Source organism: Panthera pardus, unplaced genomic scaffold, assembly GCF_024362965.1.
Source record: "Panthera pardus isolate Hobbes unplaced genomic scaffold, ASM2436296v1 HiC_scaffold_24, whole genome shotgun sequence".
Lineage (NCBI taxonomy): Eukaryota > Metazoa > Chordata > Mammalia > Carnivora > Felidae > Panthera > Panthera pardus.
The window spans coordinates 64,679,296-64,695,263 of NW_026526810.1; the positions used below are offsets into that span (position 1 = coordinate 64,679,296).

Genomic DNA, 15,968 nt, shown 5'->3' on the forward strand with positions numbered 1-15,968 from the left:
CCCGGGTACATTACCTGCTCATACTGCCGGGGTTGGTGCCAGGAAGGCCCATACAGCAAAGGGGGGAGATTTCAGGCAACTGGCGCCTCCAAAATGGAAATGAGGTACATGCACTTGACGGAGGGAGCTAGCGGGGTGCCCTCCAGGGTGGGGATGGCCAAGACGGGAAGATGCGGGGGGGGGGGGGGGGAAGGGGGGGTGTGGATGCCCGGGTGGGAGCAATGTTAGGGCGGAAGCTACAGGCTGGGAGGCCCGACAAAACCTGAAGGAGAAAAGAAGCTGTGCCTCACCCCAGCGGGGTAAGAGAGGTGCCTTTACCTGCAGTGGCCGTGGGGGGCCGGTTCGCCCCTCTCGCTGTCTCTCCAGCACCAGTTCCCCCCCTTCTCCTGCGCAACCTAACTTGATGCTCCCGCCCGCCCCACGTCCTCACTGGCTAAACCCTACTGCCACTCACCAAAGGCGCAAGGACGCAAAACAGCGCAAAGGGCGGGACTAGAGAGAGCTTCCCCCTCCCCCGCCACCGCGGGTTAGGTTGAGAACGCACGGAGAGGCCTATCCGGTTTCTAGGGCCGAGGCGAAGCCTGCAGCTTGCTTGAAAAAAAAGGGGCCTGGCCAGAAGCACAATCTCCTGCTGCGGGAAACTAGTCCTGGGGATTAAATTCCCTACCACCTACACTGTATTCTGCACACCAAAGAGCGTAAACTTGGGAGGGAGGGTTCCACACTATGCCAACTCCGCCTCCCAATGAATCCCCTACCTTCTAGCAGCCCTGTCTATCCCTCTCTTATAGTGACTATACCGGATCCCACTCCCCGTTAAAAGGAGCCAAATCTTAACACCATAATGGGAATGAGTCAGCCTAGTTGCTGGAATATGGGGCCTTTTACCTTTAAAAGATAAGTACTCTTTCTGCCAAAAACATAATGCTGGTTTGCATTCTTGATACCCCAACCTCTGGGCAGCAGTATCACTTTCTGGAAAGTAATCCCAGGTGCCCTCTAACAATTCCCAGACCCCTCCCTTCCAAAACACACATCCACTCCTCACCCCTAAACCTGATCTCTGACCCCCACATCACTTCTTTTGAAATTCAGCCTGTTTGACATATTGGCCAGTATCCACTTTGCAATGTCACTTTGAGGCCACTCTAATTCCCAATGAACCTAGTCAACCCCAGAATGATGGTGCCCAAGCTTAAATCCCTCAAAAGTAAACGACTGCTAAGAACAGCTGCTTACCTCCTGACCACTAGTTTCCCCTGAAATGTAACCAGCATCAACAATGAAATCCTATTTTCAGTACTCTAAGACACAACTGAGGAAAGAGATCAACTTGGCCTTAGATTTCCTACTTTTAAAGATCCTAGCATTACTGGTATTGTTAGGAACACCCAATAACACTCCTGTAAGTAGCAATTCTGTTTTCCCATTCGCTCAGACTTAAAACCTCAAAGATATCTCTGAAACCTCCTGTATCCACCATCCAATCATTTGCCAGGTCCCATTGACTCTTGCAATATATCACACACGGATTTTGGAGCTGGCAGGGCCTTTGGCATATCATATCAAGTCAACCCTCTTGTACAGATGAGAAAACTGAGGCTTACAGAGATAAGTGATTCAACTATTAAACTAAGAAGAAAGTTAGGATTCATTATCTGACTCTCTTATCTCTGCTGTCACCTCTTTATTTATGCAGTTGCTTGTGTAAAAAAAAGAAACTTCATAACTGATCCCTTTTCCTATGAATCCATTCTGCTACCAGATTAATTTCCTAAAACACAGTAAAGTCAAATCAGTCTCCTGCTTATAAGTGTTTGAAGGTTCCCTGTTACTTAAGATATAAATCTTAAGACTACATCTTGCTTTTCCAATCTTATTTCCCATTATTCTACACATATACTAGCCAAAAAACAAAATAAAAACCCCAATTTATTGTTGTCATATATTTTTCTCATATCCTAGCTAATGCTACTGCCTTCAAATTATATTCCATCCTTCTTTCATTTATTTGCCTTATCAAAATCTTATTTATCCCTTAAGATGGACATCAAAAAATACCTCTTCATTATGTCTACATTTATTGAGTGTATAATACACTAATGTGGAAATATTAGAGAATCAAAGGTGAATAAGACATAATTTCTACCCTCAGAGAACTCACAACAGGTAGGAGTATATTTGTGTATGTGTGTGTGTGTGTGTGTGTACACACACACACACACACACACACACACACACACACACACACAAATATATACACACAGACTCCCATTAAGGCTCCTACCTTGGGCTATTCTGCCAATATAGGAAAGGGGCTTTTGGTTGCTGAGCAGAAAAAAAATCAAATTTCCACTATACAGCTTTTTTCTGGACTACCACAGCAGCCTCCTAAAGTGTTTCGGTGTCCCTAACCCCTCATTTCCCAGATGTATTCTCTATTCAGTAGCCAGTTAGCTAACTGAAACGCAGTTCTGCTCATGTCATTCTGTTTCAGTGGCTCCTCATCCGCCCATCAGAAAATGCTTTAACATGGCATTCAAGGCCTTCCTTAAAGGGTCTGGCCTTAACCTATTTTTTCAATCTCCTCTAATTTTGTTGTGATTTACACTTTGGCAATACTGAACTACAAAGTTCCTTAGTTTCCTCTAATGTCTCATGCTGTTTGCCATTTCTGTGCTTTGTTTTGACTTTCCTCTTATCCCTACTGCCTGAATACTCCTTTTTTGTGACCCACTTTACTTCCTTAGTTAACTCCTCCTCATCTTTTAAGAAATTACTTCCTTGATAACCTTTTTCTTCTACCCTCTCCATATATATATATATATATATATATATATATATATAGGAAAAAAAAAGCTGTATAGTATCAATTTGATTTTTTTTTTTTTCTGCTCAGCAACCAAAAGCCCCTTTTCTATATTGGCAGACTAGCTCAAGGCAGGAGTCTCAATGGGAGGCTGGATCTTACCTCCCACTATAGGGGGGTGGCCTGTTGGAGAAGATGGGAAATTGGATGGTGGGGGGGTCACCTCCTTTTCCTGGCAAAGACAAAGTACACATGTGACCCAAACTACTTTAAGTGGACAGTCCTATAGGGAATTTTGACTTTGAAGAGGTAATGCAAAGACCCAGAACCAACTCAACAATACTCAGCAATGGAAGACACTTGAGTTCTACTATAGCATCCTGAACAGACTATTCAGTGGTGTTAACCCTGGACATGTTCTCTATGTCTCTAACCTCCCTTAGTTTTCAGATCATTTTCTAAACCAGACTGTCTAGCATTCCCATTGATTTTGTGAGCTGCACAGTATCATTCCAATAAATCCCCTTTCTGCTTAAATTAGCCAAAAGATGATTTCTGTTGTTTGTAACCAAGAACCCTAACAAGGAGATTAGTGCCTGGATCATAGCAATGTGGGTCAAAAGGTAATGATAAGAAAGAAGGGACAGAGCTGAGTAATATTTAGGGAATAAAAATCCATAGAACCTAAAGTTTAGAGAAAGAGGAGTTTAGCTATGTTTAGTCCAGCCAAGTTGAATCTGAGTTGCCTCGAGCAGTTCAAGTTAGTAAAATTTGATAGGAGGTTGGATGTATAAATCGGAAAGTTGGCTTGGTGATAGATTTAAAGTACTCAGTATCTAACTAAAAGTGCTGAGTGGAGATTGCCCAGGGGGTATGTAAAGCAGAGCAAGTATACAAAAAAACTGCATCAATACCATTGAGAGACAACAGAGAATGTTGGAGTCTGTGAAGGACTGAAGAATCCAAGAGAGTGTAGCTGCTAGTCAGCTCTAGTTAATTGTTGGCATATGGAAATGCACACCCAAGGTTGAGAGAGAACTTCAGATTTTTCAAATGCCAGAAATAGAGTTTTATGTAAATCTAGGTTTTAAATGTAGACAACTAATTTTTAAAAAACACACTTTAAACACTGCAGGCTAACCAAAACATGTAGTTGGAAACCCAAGAGTTGAGATTTTTGATTCAGAGTGAGAAAAGTTAGGAGGAACCCAGGAGAACATCAGGATTTAAGAATTGGAAAAAGCGAGGCGGGGGGCGGGGGGGCGCCTGGGTGGCTCAGTCGGTTAAGCGTCCGACTTCGGCTCAGGTCACGATCTCGCGGTATGTGAGTTTGAGCCCCGCGTCGGGCTCTGTGCTGACTGCTCAGAGCCTGGAGCCTGTTTCAGATTCTGTGTCTCCCTCTCTCTCTGATCCTCCCCCGTTCATGCCCTATCTCTATCTCAAAAATAAATAAACGTTAAAAAAAATTAAAAAAAATTAAAAAAACAGAATTGGAATAAGCGGGCAGCATACAACTCTTGATCTTAAGGTTGTGAGTTCAAGCCCCATGTTGGGCACAGAGCCTACTCAACCAGTGGGTGGAGGGATGGGTAAAATAGGTGATGGGGATTAAGGAGTATATTTAGTGTGATAAGTACCAGGTGTTGTATGGAAGTGTTGAATCACTATATTATACACCTGAAACTAATATTATACTATTTTAACTAGAATTTAAACAAAAATTCAAAAAAAATTTTTTTAAAGAGTCAAATAAGCTACACCTAAGTAGGTAGAGAAGGAAAAGCTAGAGAAGCAAACAGTGCAAGTCACAGAAGCAAACAGAGTAGAGAACTGCAGGGGGAAAGAGTGACCAATTATATCAAATAAAGCAAAAATGTCTGACAATATAATAATTTTTAAATGTCCACTGGGTATAATAATTGAAAGCCTTCTTAATTCCTACTTTTCACTGTCAAACCCAAGTAATCAGTCCCTTTTGAGCTTTCACGGCTTTTTTTGTTAAGTATTCTTTTAGGATAAGTATCTTCTACTTTATTATTTTAGTTATATTTGTACATGGAGGTATAATGAACATTGAAGTCAGAGGGACATGGATTCAAATTTCTGTCCCACCAAGTACATTAACCTTTCTGAATCTAGTTCATTCTTCCGTACAAAAGGGAATCAAGTTACAGTGCCATTAATGAGGATTAATGAAACACCTAACACAGTATTTGGCACATAAACACCATGTCCTAGGAGGTACTCAACTAATGTTGCTGGATATATTGTCGGGAAAAAAATTTACCTACCTAGGAGATGCTAGTCAGTCTTAGAGGGGATCACCACCCAGATTAATGGCCTCCAAAATACTTTGTTAATTTCAGCCAGGTAATATCTATATTACTTGAATGTACACTCAGGCTCTCTTCCTCTATATTATATCTAATTTAAGGCAAAAAGGAACAACTACAGTTTAGATTCTAGAGTCTGAAGATTATGTTCAACTAACTGGCTTTAGTCAGCCTAAACCTGCTCTAGATAGATGTTCTAAGTTACTAGTATCCAACCTTAAGTGGTGAGAGACCTAAATTAAGAATCTCAGGGATCCAAGAAGGATCACATAAATTTTAGAAAAACCATTCCCACTCTCACACACTTTTTTCAGACAGTTTCCAGGACATCAGGATGACTTTTCTGGTTTTCTTTCTACCTCTCTGGCCACTTCTGCTTGCTACTCTTCTCTACCAGCCTTTCATTGTTGAAGCTCACCAAGGATTGGTCCTAAGCCCTCTTTAATTCTTTCTGTACTTTCTTTTCAAGAATGTCTAATTTACATACATGGCCTCAACTATTATTATTTCCTTCAACAAATGATCTATATGCTTATATTTCTCATTTATATCTCTGGGCAAGAGGTCAACCCTGGACTCTGGACCCCATACATCTACTTGCTTACTCAATGGCTTTTCTTGGTAGTGTCTCCAATCTCCTTGGCTTACTCACTTGTTCAATTCTCCCTATAAAGGCTTATTACCTCAAGGAGGCTGATTCCTTGGTAGTCTGCCTAGTCTCCTTCATCTCCACCACCACACATGCACACACACAAAGAGGGTAATCATCTTCCAACAGTCACGGCTGCAGAGACCAGAAAATCTCTTCCTTACCATCATATCCATTATTTTAAAATCCTACCTTTACCTCCTAAATATCCCTCAAATGCATCCACTTGTCTCCACTGCCATTCTAGATCAACTTACCATCCCCACTTCCCTGAACTATTATTGCAAGTGCCTTCTAACTGCTTTTCCTCCATTCTGCCTATTTAACTCTAACTTACCCTTCAAAGCTCATTTCGACATCATCATTTCAAAGAAAAGCTTTTCCTGATGTCACAAACAAAAACAGCCAAATTTACTGAGTGTATATTATGTGCCAAGCATTCTTCTAAACAATTAAAATTCATTAACATATTCAATTTTATTAAGTCTGGAATCTCTCTCTTTTTTTTAACAGACAAGGAAACAGGTACCAAGAGATTTGCCAACATCCCACAGCTAGTGAAAAATAGTACCACATTCAAATTTAGGCAGTGTGGCTTCAGAAGTCACATTCTTAATCACCTTACTGTAGTATGCTTTAGGTTAGATGCCCCCATGATAAATTCTCCTGTAATATCCATAACTTTATTTTTGTAGTGAGATTAAATAACTGATTATAGAATCAGTTGTTTGATGTTACTGCCTCCGCCATTAGAATGTAAGTTCCACAAAGGCAAAAACTGTGTATGACTTATTACACTATTCCCTTTGCTTCTCAGGTGGTAATAGGCATTTAATGCACTTTTCTTGAGGAACTGCATTTTCTTTCCCTTTTTTTTTTTTTTTAAGATTTTATTTTTAAGTAATCTCTACACCCAATGTGGGACCTGAACTTACAACCCAGACATCAAGATATCAAGAGTCGCATGCTCCACCAACTGAGCCAGGGAGCGCCCAGGGAGTGCATTTTCAACTTCTAGCAAAGGTGTGTGGGAGTGGGGCTGTGGAGAGGTAATGGGGAGGTTTCTGAGCAAGAGCAAGGGCTTCCCTCAGACTGCAGATAATAAATGGGCAGAGGCATGTTTCCTACCAGAAACATTCATTCAGAAGACGCATTATAGAATCTTCACTTTTGAGAACGTGGAGTTGACAGAGCTTTTACATAGAGTCAAAGGGGTTACATACAATATACATAAAAGACTATTTTCTATAGTGTGATAATCAGTATTGAAAATAATGAAATTTTAGTTACCTCCTTTGGGCTTGGGACCATAAAGCCTCAGTGGCAGCCAATTTAAAACTGCGGCAAGAAGCAAATAGATGACACTATACCCATATGACCCAACTAGGGCATGGATTCATTTTCAAGTCAGCCTCAATGTAGATTTTTTTTTTTCCAGTAAAACTCTACAGTTTTCCCTATGTCTGAAGACAGAAAATAAGAGCCTAATCTTTAAGGATCATGGCCCATAGGTCGAGTTAGACTGATCTGGAAAAGTACTTCTTTGCTGGCACATGGTCACCAAGGTGAAAATAACATTCTGGGTTCCAGCTGAAGAATATCTAACTGGATCAACATATCTACCTTGTATGATGCCACTTTTGGGCATCCGGTATAAGTAACAATATATACAATTTAGGTAATAAAGTCCTAGGCCTCCGTATGCTCCCCCCATCCCCACACACATAGCACTCTTTCAGGCACTTTTTTAACTGAGCCAAGTGTACATACATTTGCTCAGCCTAACAGAAAAATATAAACTTTTACTTAATTATTTATGAGATATTATTTTCACTGCAACATTTATGTTTAAAAAAAGTGTATGTGGCGAAGGGAGGAGAAACATTATAAACCACTGTTATTATCATACTTGGGCTTCCAGGCACAAAAATGACCTCATGGGACATGGGACTGATGAAAATTTAGTGAGCTAGTTTGACTTGCATTGGCTAAAAAATGGAGTTATTTGGAAGACTGACCAAATGAATTTCCTCTGTAGAGCTTAGTATTTCATATATCTTATCTTTAAAATAAGTTAAATAAAAGAAACAAACTATTATTCTTTTTTTCCCCCTTTTAACAGAGATACAAAGACAAAAATCAATTTTTGAAGAAAGGTTCTTCAACTGCTTAAGGTACAGCTTTAACAGGCTACAGAATGCTTACCTGTCTAATGTCATGGTCAAAGACAGTTCTCTCACAGGGGTCAGCACTGAACTTTTCAATGGGGGGGAGGCTGGCTAATGAATGGGGTTTTGAAGTCGGACAGACCAGAGTCCCACTCCTGGCTAAGTTACCTAACCTCGCTAAGTCTCATTTTTCCTCTTCTGTAAAATGAAGCTACTAACGTCACATACATTTCAGGGTTCCTCTGAAGACTAAAAGATAAGGTCCACTGTTTGGCACATAGTAGGCAAATGAAAAGGAGTTTATTATTCCCTATGCAATAATTTGAAAGAGTACCATTAAAGGTTTCTCTCAAAGCAAAATCACTCCTTAGAGACTTGGCTGTGCTGGTCTACTAAGCAGAATGGTAGGATACTGAAATAGATGTAAAAGTTTCACAATTAGAATAGCAGGACTGCTGGGCAAGATGAAAAGACTCTGAGAAAGCAGTATAGCCCTTTAACCTTAAAACCACGGAACAGACTTCAACCAGCACTGGTGTCTAGGGCAACATTCAGGTAATTCAATTAATCATTTTTTGTGTTTGTAGGAATGATGCCAGTGTCTTTCTCACAGTACTCCATTTACTTCACAATGCCTGTGGTGGGAACATAGAAGCCTCCAATTGACTAGGCTGCCCCTTGGTAGTTCACATGCTTCCATTTAACTGCCTCAACTTTTGACTCCCATGACTTTCAGAAGAGCAGTGAATGGAAACAACCATTATATATGTGCGCGCGTGCGCGCGCGCGCACACACACACACACACACACACACACACTTAAGGCCTCATGAAGAAGGTGCCCCCCAGTAGGAGGCACACCTGAAAAACAGGCACATTTTATAGGAGGACTGATGTATAAATAAAGAGCTGACTCATATGCTCCACTCCCCAGACAAGAGGAAAAAAGAACTTTACTGAGTAGAAGCAATGAAGAATGTAACACGGATGAAAGGTCCATGCTCATGCAACTTGGTAGCCCCTATTTAAAAATCCAGAAAAATCAGGGCATCCGGGTGGCTCAGTCAGTTAAGATTCCAACTTTAGCTCAGGTCATGATCTCGCAGTTTGAGAGTTCAAGCCCCACGTCAGGCTCTGTGCTGACAGCTAGGAACCCAGAGCCTGCTTGGAATTCTCTTTTTCTCTCTGTCTGCCCCTTCCCCGCTCACACTCTGTCTCTTTCAAAAATAAATAAATAGGGGCGCCTGGGGGGCTCAGTCAGCTAAGCGTCTGACTTTGGCTCAGGTCATGATCTCACAGTCCCTGAGTTTGAGCCCCGTGTTGGGCTCTGTGATGACAGCTCAGAGCCTGGAGCCTGCTTTAGATTCTGTGTCTCCCTCTCTCTCTGCCCCTCCCCTGCTCATGCTCTGTCTCTCTCTGTCTCAAAAATAAATAAAAACACTTAAAAAAAATTAAAAAAAAAATAAAGACATTTAAAAATAAATAAATAAAAATAAAAATCCAGAAAAATCTTCCTATCAGTTTACTTAGGTAGATGTTTTACTTATGTGTATCTGATATCTGTAACAGAAAGTGAAAATTACATTCCATTAGGAAATTCTGTTATGATTTGGGCTCTAAATAGACAGCTAAACTACTGAAACTACTGATTTCTTCTAGAACAACCAAAATGAAATTCCCATGTCACTAATAGACAATGTACCTCTGAATACCCATGTCCCAAAGGAATAAATCCCCAAGATGTAGTGTATCCCTAAAGTATGTCGTGGGAAGAAAAAAAAAAAAAACGAAAAGCAGGATATTCCAAAGGTTTCTATAACGACCATGAGAGACAACTTGAGAAACCTGAAACACTTTACAGCTCCTGAATGATGAAATTAAGAATTCAGTTAATATATCCTTTCTCAGAAAGATACAGAGTTTTAGAAGAAATGTAGACTCTCAAAACAAAAAGGTGTTTTTATGGAATTACAAATTACTAGAATATTGGGACATTACCAAAAGGATTAGAACTACTGACAAAAGGATTAAGTAGCTGACATACAGAGGAGAAAAAAAAGCAGTCTTATTATTTTGTAGTAATTTCAGTAGTATGTCATTTAATTACCTTTTTAAAATGAAATAAACTTTGAAAAGACCAAATGAAATGAAGCCATACACAATAAATTTCTATGGAAATGTACAGAGGAGATAATTCAGGGATGTTTCCATTCTTTCAATGATAAAGCCAATCTTTTCCTAAAAACTATGCATAAGAATAAGTAATTTTTAAAATTCTTTTTTTTTTTTTTTTAATGTTGATTTATTTTGGGGAGACAGAAAGAGTGCAAGCAGGGGAGGAGCAGAGAGAGAGAGAGGGAGACACAGAATCTGAAGCAGGCTCCAAGCTCTGAGCTGTCAGCACAGAGCCCAACACGGGGCTCAAACCCATGAAGTACAGGATCATGACCTCGGCCGAAGTCAAATACTCAACCGACTGAGCCACCCAGGCTCCCTAATTTTTAAAATTGTCTTTGAAATCTTTTTGTACATTAACTTGATTATGAGTGAGTGTGATGCTCTGGAAATTCTTATCAAACAAACAAGTGAGAATATACTTGGATAGTCAGAATTTGAAGGCGCTAGAACATTGTCTAGATTCCCTGTGCTGCTCTACTGCTTGGAATATATTCCAATATATCCATTGCTGCTGAACACAAATGTAAAACAATTATCTATGCCAGTCTACTTTCTGTTTGTGCCTGCTGGATTTTTTTTTTTTTTTATTATATTATATCATACATGGGTGGGTAAAAATTACTTGCTTTTTTTTTTTTAAGTCTCCTGCTGCACTCTTAAGGCAACAATTAAGATTAAGACTATTTTAAAGTTAGTCTAAAAAAACAACTGAATAAAAGGCATAGAATATCAGTCTAAAAAAAAAGATACTTTAAAGTTGACCACTTATGCTACATGTGACATTAAACAACCAAGAGCCTATGTGAAGGATAGAAAGTAATGGATCATAAAAGGGCAAAAGAAACGTTACCTACAGAAGAGCTTAATGAGAAATCTAGAGACTAACACACTTTGTAGTTTAAATTTAAAACATCCAGTAACTACAAAGACATAGACTTACTTTGCAACATAAATACAATGAAAATCTTAAAGGCAATATGAAATAGAGTGAAAGAACACACAAAAAAAGCTACATTACAACTTGATACACTTGCACAAACAAAACAAAACAGAGGTTAAGGCGAGGAAAGGTTATCCAGGATAAAATTCAGAATGTAATAAAGGATTAAATAAACCTTTAGGCCAAAATAAACGGTTGATACAACAGCTTTGTTTTATAAATATACAACTGAGTACAAGGTACCGAAAGAACACATCTTAAGAACTAGGGTCTCTTTACATATCTTAAAAGGCTTCAACAATGGGGCACCTGGGTGACTCAGTCAGTTGAATGTCTGACTTCAGATCAGATCACGACCTCATGGTTCATGAGTTTGAGCCCTGCATCAGGCTCGCTGCTGTCAGCGCAGAGCCTGCTTCGGATCTTCTGTCCCGCTCTATTTCTGCACCTCCCCACGCCCCCCTGTTCGCTTACTCTCTCTCAAAAATAAATATTTTTTTAATAAAGGTCTCAACAAGACATAAGCAAAAAAGGCACAATATCAGTGAATTAAAACAAAAAGCAAAGTGAACAAAATCATAATAGAAGGATGAAAGGAAGATTACCAACTTTGTGAGGAAAAGACTAAAAAAATCAACTGAAGAAGAGATAATGAAAAGTTCAACCAAGTAAAATATGAAATGATACTGTTATCAATGAATCGACTGCTAAGGTAAAACAGTAAATACAGGTGAGTCACAGCAGGGCAAGGTAGGTCACGTGAAGACCACAGATCAGGGACTTGCCCAAATGCAAGTCCAGAAGTAGAGTGACTCCTAGGGGTAAGGGCGGAGGAGCCAGAAAATATTTGTCTTGTTTATTCCCCAGGTATCAGGCTCAATGCAGGCTTAGAAGACAATTTAACTCTTGCAAGGCAGTGGACAAACAGTATCTTCAAAGCATAAACATTTATCTCCATGCTACGTTAAAATGTTACAGTCCTTCCACAGATGAGAATATCAAATCTCATTCTTTCAGTAAGCAAATACAGTTAGTTCTTGGCACCACAAATTAATCTTAAGTGGTAGTTTAGGTTAAAAACATCTCACCCTTTTCAAAGGAGATGGCTACATTAGTTTCTCTGAAAGACTGATTCCCCCTCACCATCCTACCTAACCTATCAGAACTCTATCTTACCTATCACTATCAGATTCTTCAAATAAAATGTCAAGTTTTTTCCTGTTATAACTAAACTCTGCAGTGGTGGTGACCACAATGCCAAGATTCTTCCACCTCATCACCTGGTGGTGCTGTAGAGAAGACTGTCCCAGAAAATACAAGACCTGTTTCCTGGTGATTCACAATCAGCTCGGTAGATTTCCCTCCCTTTCTATCATTTTCTATCCATGTCAGTTTCCAAACTGACAAAATCAAAAGGCCAGATGCACAGGATAGATCAAACATGGGGAAGGTGTGTGAACTGTGCAAGTACCCCTACACTGCTCCATCAAATCCCTGATTCCATCCATTACTCCTTCACCACTTCAGTTTTAACCCTTCCCCCAGGCCTGTCCCGTCACACTTGCCCACCCTCTCTTTGGGCCAATGTCCTTCATCATGCCTTGCAGACCCACTTGTGTGCCACTCTTGTAACCCAGGTCTTCTTAAGTAGAAAATGTTTTATCATAACTCTCTTTTAAGAGGTGGGGTAAGTCCAAAACACCACAATTTGTTCTGAAAGCTATTTGGTGACCACTACAAAAGAAATTCCTAAGCAGAGGCATGATCTAATTAACTAACAGAGGAACTTACTCAAATCCAAAACTCCCCCTCTACCATCCACCGTGTCCCACACCAGATAGGGCCTCAGCCGATTCTAAGGATAACCCTGTTAGAGAATCCCTGACTGAACTCAAAGGCTCGGAACAACGTGAAGAGTAAGTAATCTGTGGATGCTAGTGTGAGAGTAGGATGCAGTAGTTACCAATAATGCAGCTCCTGTGGCTTCAACGTGGGGCGTTCCACTAGGACAAGACATCGAGTTCTAAGTCTTCGACCCCTAGCTCACTATGCTCAGTCATTGAAAAGAGATTGGTCCATCTAGACACCCCCACTATACACCTCTCTGAAGACCTTAATCACTTCACGACTGTCCCTTAAGGGCAAGAGCCGCTGCACTTGCACAGTTGCTGCAATGGCTGGAAAATTTCCTGCGACACTAGAGACAGGTAAATAAAGAAATTGCATTCGCTCCAAGGCAGGGGGAGGGGTCTTCTGCTAGTGAAGAGTTTACATAATGCAACAGAAGACCAGTAAGCTCTGCAGACCTGTCAATGGAGACGCCAAGGCTTGAGCTCCTCTCTTCCCACCATCTCTAAATACTCTCCAAAAACCCGATCTGCCCTCCCAGAGACCCACGAAATTACACCTAATAATGTATAACAATATGCACACGCTCGCCCTAAGCTTTCCTACCCACTTTTGTTACTAAAATACAAAAAAGCAGACAAAAAAGAAAAAAAACACACAAAAAACCCTAACCTCCCACTTCTGAGTCCAAAGTATGGAATAACCAAACGGAGCCGGGGAGTTTTCTCTCCGCTAAAGGGGCAAGCAGGACAAGGAGCTGCCCCAAATCGACACCACGCCCTGTAATGCAATGACAAGCCCTAAAAACCCCACAGCGGCGGGGCAGCCCCCTTCGCGGCTTGGCCCGGCTGGGGCCCCGCGGCCCAGCAGCCGCCCTCTCCCCCGGCCTTTCACAAAGGAGAATGGTTCAGTCCAGAGCATCACCCAGCACCTGATCCCTCACAACTGGGGGACGGGCAAGGAGCGGGGGAGCGAGGAGGAGAATGAGTTATGGAAACCAATTCTAAGAGCTTTAGTTTTGCAAAGACTCTTGGACCAGCACTGGTGAGCAGGCATGAGCGGGAAGCCTACCTGAACAAGTCCTGGTGCTTCCTTTCCAGCCAGCGTTTCAACTCACCCTTTCGGAGAACAAGGCGCCTTCCGGCGGAGCATGGCCAGCCCTCGCCTCAATCTAGCTTGCTGGTAGTCCATTCTCCCTCGGCTCCTCCCACCTCCGCTCCCACCCACCAATGGTAGGGCTGACGCCCGGCCTCTTCCAGCAAGGTAGTGTGAGCGCCATCCAGGAAGTCTCTGGAGGGTGGGAGGTCCTAAAAGGCTGAGAAGGGTACGTAGGCAACCACAGATATGCCTGATTGAAAATAAAATCTGGCGGCAGCTTGCCTCTGACTGCTCAGTTCACAGGCGTTCAGGCCTCTCGGTATCTTTTTTTTTTTTTTTTTTTGACCCCCGCCGGTGGGGGCGCTCTAAACTAAAACATTTAGTTACCTGTCTCAGGGAAGCCATCTTGAATCGGGCCGGTGCCTTGGGGACGGGGAAGAGGAAGGAGTGCTTAAGGAATTTGAAGCCCTTTCCGGAGTTCTGTCGAACTACTTAGGTCCAGCCCTCACATACTTCATATAACCAGAATGTCCCCAGTCACCATGGGCTGGAAGAGGGCTCAGTGTAGTTGGAGGCAACCACCACCCCCCCTCTCATAGGAGTGAAGAGACCTTACCAAAATGACAGCAGCAACAAAAGTCAATTTTTTGGAATGAGAGTGGATTTTCCCAGTCCTAGGAAAATCCTTTATAGACACCTCACTCCTCATAAGCTATGTATCTATTCTAGGTGCTTCCAATCCTAATGCTTCACTTACAAGTTTTCCAGTTTGAGTTTGACAGTATCCGGGACTGGGAGTTTCTTATAAATGAACAGGATTTAGGAATTTTTTTTAAGGGCCCCAAATTCATCACTAGACTCCAACAATGTGTGAATATGAGTAGAACACATGATAGAGGTCTTCCAGAAGAGATTATGTGTGAGGAAGGCCATTAGTGAGGACAGCCTTACACTTCCGTGTTTCCTAGTCTAAATTTCTATTACAACTTGCTACAGGAAGGTTTTGCTTTTTGAAATTGAGTGAAGTGAATCCTTCCAGATCATAAAAAGGAATTTCTCAGGGAATAATATATTTGCATAGTCAAACATAGTAGGCACTCAGGGTCAGTAAGGAATCAAAGCAATACTTTTTGCCACAGGAGTGGTAAGACTTGGCCCAAAACATTTCCCTGTATATTGAGCAAAATCCGTTGGCCAAATTTCCCCTTGGCTACTTACTGCCATTATCATTATCGATTTGAGGTATTAGAATTTACCAAAACAATATACCAGCCGTGCCATTGGTGTGTGTCTGTAAATGCATATACAGCAATGATCTTAATTTTTATGTTTCTGGAATAAAAACCAATAGGTTCCTTCTGCTTATTTGGTACAAAATAAACCTATCAAACTAGTTACAGGCATGGAAAGGAACGGGTGTGCCTGCTCTACTAATTTCTACTATCTGCAATGATCTAGTAGTTTGATTTACTGCTTGCAATAACATTAACCATGGTCCTGCCCTTTTTTTTAAGTAGGCTCTATCCTCAAGGTGGGGATTTGAACTCAGAACCCCTAGGTCGAGTCCCTTCCTCTACTGACTGAGTCAGAAAGGTGTCTCTGGTGCTGGCCTTTAGGAACCAAACAACACCCTTATTATCTCTTAACTACTATTCTTTGCATTGGGGGTGGGGTGGGCTGGGGAATCTACTTCCTTTAATTCTTCAAGACCATTTCACTCTGAACATCAGCAATGATCAATACGTTGCCCAAGTAGTTTTCTCATGCTTTCCTTACATTGGTGAAATATCTAAGTATAGAAGATTATGAGTGGGTTTAAGTTCATTTTTTTTTTATTTTTTTTTTTTTTTTACATTTATTTATTTTTGAGAGATAGAGAGAGACAGCGTGAGCAGGGGAAGGGCAGAGAGAGAGGGAGACACAGAATCAGAGGCAGGCTCCAGGCT

At 41.2% G+C, this 15,968-nt stretch overlaps 1 protein-coding gene across 6 annotated transcripts in view; it reads right to left on the reverse strand.

Moving 5' to 3' along the window:
* CHD8 (chromodomain helicase DNA binding protein 8) overlaps window positions 1-14,097 on the reverse strand; it is a 61,265-nt gene extending 47,168 nt beyond the window's left edge. For 2 of the 6 annotated variants that reach the window (XM_019430562.2, XM_019430560.2), the window contains exon 1: window positions 13,996-14,095. The gene's annotated coding sequence lies outside the window, so the exon portion shown is untranslated. Of the gene's footprint in view, window positions 1-318; window positions 406-13,995 lie in introns of those variants that run through there. The other 4 variants (XM_019430563.2, XM_019430564.2, XM_019430561.2 and 1 more) reach the window with 4 other exon arrangements.
* Window positions 14,098-15,968: the final 1,871 nt, after the last annotated feature.